Genomic DNA, 7,089 nt, shown 5'->3' with positions numbered 1-7,089 from the left:
AAGAATATTGTGGATTTTCCCCACCAGACTGTAACAATATTAGGTAAATCAAATTTTGCACCTCATTTATTTAACAATGTCATTTTTCAGTTGCTATCAGGTTTTTTAGTCTCTCAGAACACGAGGCTGCACAAATTTCCCAGAACTTATTTTCACAAAGAAAAAAAAAAAAATGTTAGCTCTTGAACACTTAATTATAATTGGCTACGCGTCTTTTCTTTTATTAAGTGATAATTTATGAAAGACTACTTCAAGATCATCTAAACCACTGCCTTTGGAAAGGCTGAAGCAAGGGAATATGTAATTGCTGTGTAATGTAATCAGAATATGTAATTAACATATAATCATAAAAGAAGAAGATAGTCTCATAGCATCCATGCCCCAAAGTCAACAACAAGACTGTATTAAAAAGGCTGTGTATGCTTATAAAAATATTTTAATGAAGATAACATTTTTTAATAAAATATTTGCTCAATCATTTTTTTAATTTCAGCCAGAAAATTTGACCTAGAACTTAGTACTGGACGGATACAGCGTCTGGTTTTTAAACTGGTTCACAGCCCCCTTCATATTCTCCAGGTCCCATGAACTCCAATCACTCACCACCCCAAAGCCTTCTTCAGTCACATCCTCTTCCATTCAGCTCTAAGTTTCTTCTTTCTCCTGAGTTTTCATTTGTTATTGAGGGCCATCCTCCAAAACCAAGCTTTGTTATTTTAAATATCTGGTCCATTTTTTTCCTAGTCAAGGATCCATAAAAACATACAGAAATGCAATCACAGAAAATCACTGAGGATGGGGAGGTCACAAAATTTTGTACCCTAAATCAATGACAAAACTCAGGGCAAGAGATGAATGCCATTAAGAATCATAAAGATAATACCCAGAATTATAATAGCGAACATAGTTCAGAATTAAGTGCCTTTTATATGTTCTCTTGGAGGAGGAAATGGCAACCCACTCCAGTATTCTTGCCTGGAGAATCCTGTCGACAGAGGAACCTGGTGGGCTGCTGACCATAGGGTCGCATAGAGTCAGACACGACTGAAGCGTCTTAACATGCATGCATGCATTGGAGAAGGAAACGGAAAACCCACTCCAGTGTTCTTGCCTGGAGAATCCCAGGGACGGAGGAGCCTGGTGGGCTGCCATCTATGGGGTCACACGACTTAGCAGCAGCAGCATACATTCTCCTAGTTGTAGACATGAGATAGTTTATATTTTAATCCTTTAAAAAAAAAAAAGCTGCAACAAACTTCTTGTACATATCTTCTTAGATACATGACTGAGAGTTTCTTTAAAGCAGGTACCTAGCAGAGTTGCTAGGTATAGTGTAAAAATATTCCAGATGACTATGTACTACTCGATGGCTTTTCAGGGTGGTTTTAAGAATTATCAGTTTGGAGGAGTTCCTTTTCCTTAATGCCAACTCAATAGACTCTGGCATTTTAATTTTTGCAAATCAAATGAGCCAGAAATGGTACTTTGTTTCTTCAGTTTGTATTTCTCCAATTATTAATAAAGCTAGATTTCCTTTTATTGGTGTTTTAACCAATTTAATTTCCTCTTCTCATAGCTGTCCAATTTCATGTGTTTAGTTTTCTAGAGAGTTTTCTCTTTCTTATAGATTTCTAGAATTTCCTCCTATCTTCCTTATATTAAAGATATTAATTATATATCATTAAATAAAGTGAAGTTGCTCAGTCATGTCCAACTCTTTGCGACCCCATGGATTGTAACCTATCAGGTTTGTCTGTCCGTGGGATTTTCCAGGCAAGAGTACTGAAGTGGGTTGCCATTTCCTTCTCCAGGGTATCTTCCTGACTCAGGGATTGAACCTGGGTCTCCTGCATTGCAGGCAGATGCTTTACCATCTGAGCCACCAGGAAAGCCACTATTATATATAATATATATATTATATATCATTATTATATTATGTATAATGATAAACATAAATAATAAAACAATAAATTATATATATAATATATAATTAATATATGTTAAATTTTTTTCAGTTTTCACATACCTTTAACTACAGGTTTGTGTTTATTACTGCATAAATTAGAGCTTTAATTGTGATGTGGTCAAATGTATAAATCTCCTTGGTTAAGACATCCATTTTTTTATTCTCAGTTGATAAAACTACCACCTGTATTTTCTTCTACTAGTTTCAAATTTTTGGTTTTCTCTTTTAGGCATTTAATCCACACAGAATTCATTTGTATGTAATATGGTGAGAAAGGGAGTCACGTCTATTTTTTCCATACTGAGAGCCATTTATTGCCTTATCACATATTAACAGTCTATTTTCTGCCCACTGAGTTGTAATATCACCTTTCACATAAGTTCCCACATAAGACAAATCTGCCATTAGACATTATATTCTGTACTATTCAGCAATTTTTTTCTTATTCAAAAAGCATATCATTTTATATTGCTTTATATTACACCATATTTTAAATTAAGCTTTATATTATCTTGGTACCTTATAGAATAGTTATCTTTCCTTTGTTTGTGCCTATTTCCATTGTTTAATTTTGTTTTTAGAATTATCTTAGATAGTTTTCAAATTCCATGGACTCTATAGTTGCAAAGAGTCAGACACAACTCAGCGACTTTCACTTCACTTCACTTCGTTTTCAATTTTTTTTTTCTTCCATTTTAAGCTTTGAATCTCCTTCACAAACTCTAAAAACTTAGTGATGGGATTTTAATTCCAACTGCATTCAATTTCAAATTTTATTTGGTAGGGAAATGGTATCTTCATTATTGTGAGTCTTCTCATTCATGAAAACGATATATTTATTACTTTAAATCTATTTCAATGTTCTGCAACAGAGTAAAATTTCTTCATAACAATTGAACATATCTTTTGCTAAATTTGTTCCTGGCTACCTCACAAATTTCATTGCCACCGTGAATAGGGTTTTAAAATCGATTATATTTTAGAAATAGAAAATCTATGAGTTCTCTGTGTTAATTTTTATATACTAACGTTCCTAAAATCTTTTATATTAATAGCTGTAATATTCTGTCAGTTGGTTCTCTTGGATCACATATGTAGATCATCATTTGCAGTCTGCCTTCTTCTTTATAATCCTGTAAATTGTAGTTGATTTCTTTATTACCTTTTTTAATAAGAATTTATTCATCTATTTATTTATTATTATTATTATTTTAGGTGGCAGCACTGAATGGCATGTTCCCTGACCAGGTATCGAACCCATGTCCCTGTGGAAGCCTGGAGTTTTAACCGCTGGACCTCCAGGGATGTCTCTATTTCTTTTATTATCTTGTTGGTTAGTTCCATGAGAACAAGGTTGGATGACTATAATGACCATCCTTGTTTTATAAAGCACATTAATGGAAATTCTTTTAAGTTATGTAAGTGTGAGGATCATTATAACTTTTTTTTAGATGCCCTCCTTTAGCTTAAGAACTCTATTTCATGTTCGTAGCTTAATAAGAGCTTTCATCATAAAGGACTTTTATAGAATAATTTTTCTAAAATAATTTTTCTCTAATCATTGAGACAGTTATATTGGCTTTAATCTGAATTTATTAGTACTGTGAATAATATTTAGAGATGTCTAATCTTTTAAAAAAATTATTGAATTCCTTAAATAAACCATAGTTGGTCCTAACAATTTTTTCTATAACCCGGATAGTCAATTTTCTAATATTTTACTTAGTATTTTTACATCATTTCAAAATAAGGTATGTCTATAATTTATTTTGTTGTTTGATTATCAAGATTATACTAGCATAAAATTGCTTTTATAAAAGAGAGAGCACTTGTAAAGTTTCCATAACACTTTCTTCTAAAACTTCCCAGGCCTTTGTCTTATCACTGCCCTGGGAAAGGACAGGGTAGGATTTTGGCTTTTAATCCATTTCTTTAATAATTATTTTTCTACTCAGTCTTCTGTTTCTCCTTGAGTACATTGCACCAATGTATATTTTTCTTGAAAGTCATATGTTTATCTATTTTAGTCATTCATACTATTCTCTGATACTTTAAATTTTAGTTATTCATACTATTCCCATTTTTTTTAAACTGTTGTTGGGTTCATTGCTTCAGTTTTATCTTTATTATGTTGTTTTACTTATCTTTTATTAATTCATGCAATTATTTACTATTTTAAATACTCTTCTATATACCATTTCCTGAAAATTGGTAGTTAGACCTAGAAACCTGATCATATTCATTATTTTGTTTGGCAAAAATATTTTATAATGTTATATACCATGAAGAGATTCATAATGCCTGGTTGAATTTCTTTTTTTGATGTTACCAGCTAGTGATAAAAATGCCTGTGCTATGTGCTAAGTCATTTCAGTTTTGTCCAGCTCTTTGTGACACTCTAGCCCACTAGGCTCCTCTGTCCATGGAATTCTCCAGGCAGGGATGCTGGAGTGGGTTGCCATACCCTTCTCCAGGGGATCTTCCTGAACCCATGTCTCTTCTGTCTCCTGCATTTGCAGGCGGGTCTTTACCACTAGTGCCACTTGGGAAGTCCTAAAATTGCCTAAATTCACTCAAGTTGAATTTCCAAATAACTGTTTTAATATTATTATTCCTTTTGTATTCATAAGCTTGAAACCAATCCTCCTAGAGACAGAAATTTTCTTCATCAATTATTTGGTTACCCCAGGTACAGTTCAAACAGAAAGGATAAGAATGTAAAAATATTTGACTTTTTTCTTTTATTTAAGAGTTTTCAAATGAGTTGGTGCCCCAACCGCTTCAAAAGATGACAAAGGAAGTGCTTCCTTTTAATACCTTCACGAACCCATGCATTTAGAAATATTTGATATGCTGCTGTCTTTCTTGGTCTTCAAAGTGTCCCATCTCTGACCTGTGGGAACTTTCTCAACTCGGCTTTTAAGTCGCTTTGACATGTAACTTAGAGTCTTTGATAATTCCCTTGATTTCGGGTATGACAAGGTAGTCCGGGCTCTTAAAAACTTCCTGTTCCAGAACCTAAGCACTTATCCATGGATTTGTGGCTTCTTTGTTTAGTGAATGGTATTTAAAACCACAACCTGAACCAAGAGATGTTCATTGCCCATTGCTATTTGGACCCTTCCCACCCTCATGACTGTTTTTGCTTTTTGGTGTGTGTGTGTGTGTGTGTGTGTGTGTTACTAGCATAGTGAAGAGCTGACTCATTGGAAAAGATCCTGATGCTGGGAGAGACTGAGGGCAAGAGAAGAAGGGGGAAGCAGAGGATGAGACGATTGGGTGGCATCACTGATTCAATGGACATGAGTTTGAGCAAATTCTGGGAGACAGTGAAGGACAGAAAAGCCTGGCATGCTGCGGCTCATGGGGTCCCAAAGAGTTGGACATGACTCGGTGACTGGACAAGAAGTAGATAAATCTATCAAGACTTTGTACTGAACTTTACATTTGAACTATTTCTAGTTCAAATCCATAATTATAGAGTTTCTACTTAGCCTCATTGAGCTCATATCTGTATCATTTTTTCCCACATTGAAATCCTTGGTTCTCAATGACTCAAATATAAATATTCATTTTCTTTATCCTTCAATGGACACAACAGTCTTACAGTAATATTACTGCTAAAAGTATATTTTAGTTCTTTTAGTCTTTACAGATAATGCCTCAGATGTAGTTCAATTACTTTTAAAAATAAGCTGGAATAATTTCTCTTTATGTAGCTATTGCTCCTTTATTCCTAATAATTGAGATGGTAACTAATTTAATGTCTGTGGATTGTCTTGCTTTGTACAAAACCTTGACTGTATTAGAAATTTCCCTATGAAAGTTTATCTCTCAGTCTTAAGGGAAACCCAAAAATTGAGTTCTACTTTCCGTGAAACATTTTTCAGTGTCTCTACCAAGATCCTAAAAGTTTCCCTGTTTATGAACCGTGTTTATATTAATTCATGGCTCCATGTTTTATTGCCTTTCAGCACAAATTCAGGTTCCACTCTCAAGGCAATTGTTTCCTCCCACAGTAAGGTATGAACTGGTCTTCCAGGATTACAAGCAAAGATCTTTCAGTTCTTATTGATAGAATAGTGATGTCACAGCTTCTTCCTCTGGGAAGGGAGCCTGGATCATCTCTTGGGTGTGCGTGGGGCCTCTTTCCTGACCTGTAGGTCCTGAGGTGAGTTTCCACACTGGAACCTGCGTCCCACTTCTTTGCTTACTGTGCCACTTCATTTTGCTACCTGAAGTTTTCTATTTTCATCGTAAATTTCTTTGTTAATATTTAGGAGTAGTTTTGGTGACAATTTCTGTGCATTATAAGTAGTAGTGGAGTTCTCTGCATCTGTGGATGCCACAGCCTTGATCAGAAGTCCCAGAAATTAAACTTGTACAGATACATTCACACAGTCCAGAAAATCCAGGTCAAATCTGGAAGCTTTCTCCATCCAGATATTTTGATATTTATAAACAACTGAATAATTGAATTTTTCACCTGGTCAGTTAAGTTCATGTAGGTACACATCCATTTTAATTTGTGGTACTCATTTTAAATGGTTTTTAACCTTTTAATCTATGCTCTGTAGTAGTTTGACCTTGATTCACCTTGAGTGACTCAGTGGGGATGCGTCTCTCTGAGTGTTCGAGATCATGTAATTTAACTCATGCACTGATGTACTACAGCCTAATAGATCCTAAAGATTTGAAAGCTTTCTCTTTGGGTGTACACCCAGCACTGTTTAGGGACACTGTATTTTCTAGTTCATCATTTACTCAATTGTTCGGAAGGAGACTTCATTTGCATTTAAGTTATTAGCTTCCTCAAACTCAGCCCCATCTCTTCTTAAAAGTTTAATTTTTTCAAAAGAGAAAAATCACATATTTTTAGCACTTTCTTTTCCTATGACTTAAACATATCTTAACACGATTTTTAAAAGATATTTTAAAATTAAATTTATCCCTTGACAATTTGATTTGTAGGCTAAGGAGAGCAAAGTTTTACAAATGGAATACTTTTAAATAAATCATAATTAATTAACTATGCAAATATATCAAATAAATGTGGATACATAGTTAGATGACTAATTACCATTCAGAAAGGTTAGAAATTGTAATCCTATTTTTTAGCTTGG

General features: G+C 34.1%; 1 non-coding gene across 1 annotated transcript; it reads right to left on the bottom strand.

The window, feature by feature from the left end:
• Positions 1-1,816: 1,816 nt before the first annotated feature.
• Positions 1,817-1,889, bottom strand: TRNAC-GCA. The gene has a single exon. It is a non-coding gene; the product is annotated as a tRNA-Cys (tRNA).
• Between the last annotated feature and the right edge of the window lie 5,200 nt (positions 1,890-7,089).

Source organism: Bos indicus x Bos taurus, chromosome 9 (assembly GCF_003369695.1).
Source record: "Bos indicus x Bos taurus breed Angus x Brahman F1 hybrid chromosome 9, Bos_hybrid_MaternalHap_v2.0, whole genome shotgun sequence".
In the NCBI taxonomy this organism is placed as follows: domain Eukaryota; kingdom Metazoa; phylum Chordata; class Mammalia; order Artiodactyla; family Bovidae; genus Bos; species Bos indicus x Bos taurus.
This window is presented reverse-complemented; position numbering and strand designations above follow the sequence as displayed.